Below are 2,654 nucleotides of genomic sequence, written 5' to 3' on the forward strand. Positions count from 1 at the left end.
CATCAAGTGAGACAAACTATTTTTTTCTTGCAAGTACAATTTAAAAGGACAAACCTGACAGTATCACTAGAAATAATTCATTTGCATGGCAACTCTTCTCTCTTCTATGAACTTCAGGTATTGATTAAATTAAAGGTCCTAATTTTTAAGCAAGTTCTTTTCCTAAAATAGTCCCTCTGTCACGACAGACATGGGACACAATTTTGTTAAACATGATCTATGTGACATTTTCAGCAAAGTACTCAAGAACATGCTAGCTGTTCTTAGTATACTTGGACTTAAATTTACATTGAAAGTTGTCTTTATAAATAAGGAGCTTGTGCCTTCATAATTGGAAATTAGAAGAAAGTTTCTTTTTAGATTTGTCACTAGGAGAAACACTGCTATGCATAGGGATTTCAATAGCTCTTCCATGAAGGATGGCTGGCAACATAATTTAAAATGCTTTTAATAAAGAGATTGAGAGGTTTACAGTCCTTCCCTCTCATAAGCATTTTAAAAAAGAAATTCCTTTACACAGCACAGCAGATGTGCAAAAAGATGATTGATGCTTCATATCCATGCTGATAGCCATGTTGCCCACAGGGAAGTCCTGAGCAAGAGGGATTTCTCAATTGAGCACTCTGAGGAAGGAGGAAACCCGATTTGCTAATTGGTTTTGGTGGGATACTTGTTAAAGAGGTCAAAACCAGCTGGGTCTGGTTAATACGTCCTGCAGTGAATTGCAGGAATCTGCACTCTACATCCTTTGTTTCAGGGTCTGTGTGCAATGTGGAAGTAAATAATTGACATTAATTTTATATTATTTGGAGTCTCAGATTAATTGTTGTTCTTAACAGGACAATGACTTTAAATCATTTTCATCACAGTAAACTCCAGGTGTTCAGCAAAGGGGGCCATGCTGCTGAGTTGCAAAGACTAAAATTTGTATCTGCTGTCTTTAGATATCCACACAATAAATGTCTGTGTGCACTCATCTCCCTGACTGCCTTTATTTTAATTGGAAGAGAATTTGACCATATTTTTGGCATCTGCTTTAAGATGGCATGAATCACACCTTCAAAATGCTCCTTTCTCTTTTCTGATTACACAAGCAACCAGTTGTGGCTAGCTTGGGGACAGACATTTAACTATGAAATCTATTAGGTTAGGACAGATGAATCCCAAACAAAAGAGCAAATATACACGGTATGCCTGGACACACATCCCTTATGTTGGGGTTCTCTGCTGATGCCAAATGACTTCTATCTGGGCAGTGCCGTGGGGCACTCCTGGGTGCATGTCTGCCTTTCACCAGGAAACTGGACAAGAGGGAGGGAGGGAGGAGAGGAGAGGAGCTGGCTGCTGTCAAGCTTTCATCTCAGTATGGTACAGCAAAGGGGCTGCAGAAGCCACCAAGACCAAGAACTGACATAGAAATAGCCCATGTGTAGAAATAGCCCGTGTGCCTGCTATAAGACAGATGCAGTTCAATTCACAAGACACCCCTTGGGCACTAGATTAGGACCTCTCAGCTGGTGGCTTCACTCCCTCCTTACATGATACTTGTCCTAGAAAAAAGGAATCAAAGGCACTAAGACTGAAAATAGTAGCATCAGCTTTCCTTTGTTTTAATTTTCAGATAAAAGAAATTATTGCTCAATAAGGGAGGCAGTGCTACAGTAAAACCTCTGCCTAAAGGCCCAAGTGTCTTCTCTGGCTGCAGAGCTATCACTGTTTTGACACCAGCAGTCTGGCACTGCATGAGGCATTGCTCCAGCTGAGGATGGTTGGTGGGGGTAGCAGTAGTGAGAGAGGTCACCTCCCTCATTGTTCTTTGACTTTGCTTTCAGGTAATTTCAAAGAGAGGTTAATAAAGACTGTTTTTCTTTGAGCAAGGCTTGCTTTCTGTGATCATTTTCTGATAATATCATTTGTTTTCAACTTGGCAGTAGGTTTGTGGAATGAGATCCCCCTGGACCTCCATGACTTTGTATTTCACCTGGCAGCAAACATCTCAGTTCTTTCTCTTGTCACTTGATCTGGGATAAAAGAAACCTATGCCTTTCTTAAGAAGGAAAAAAAAATTAAAAACCCAGAGGGAGAGAATGATTATAGGGAACATGGGATGTACACTGTACTGGGTGGCCATTTTCTGGCAAAGCCCTGAACTCAAACTCTGTTTATCAAGTAAAGGACACATTTCACCATGTGCTGTGCACCTGATTCCACAGCAAGCTGCAGAAACAGCCCCATGTGCCAGGCAAGGGGTGAGATAGCATTACACTTCTTCAAGCTCTAAAAAGAAACATTTGTGCCAGCTTTGGTGCAATATTTGGTTTGCTTGTAAAAAAATGCAGCCTTCTATAATTTATAGTAGGTGTAATGAAATATGTGTAATTTGATGGAAAGTCCTTGATAAGATACCAGCAGTGGCAGCATGGGGTTATTTCCTAACTGGCATTTGAGAGAGCCAACATGATTAAATCAGGGCTCATTTTAAGTTGACTTGTAATTGCCTGCACAGGAAAGGTAAAAAGTGAGTTCCTCTGTAACTATGAGATTTTGTTCTCCACATCCAGATGGAATATAATATTGCTGCAGTGGCTTGTAGGCTTGTGGGGTTTAAATAGTGCCTGCAATCTGGTGCCATGCTGATTTACTAATCCTTGATC

The sequence above is a fragment of the Catharus ustulatus genome, chromosome 2 (genome assembly GCF_009819885.2).
Source record: "Catharus ustulatus isolate bCatUst1 chromosome 2, bCatUst1.pri.v2, whole genome shotgun sequence".
Classification (NCBI taxonomy): Eukaryota; Metazoa; Chordata; class Aves; order Passeriformes; family Turdidae; genus Catharus; species Catharus ustulatus.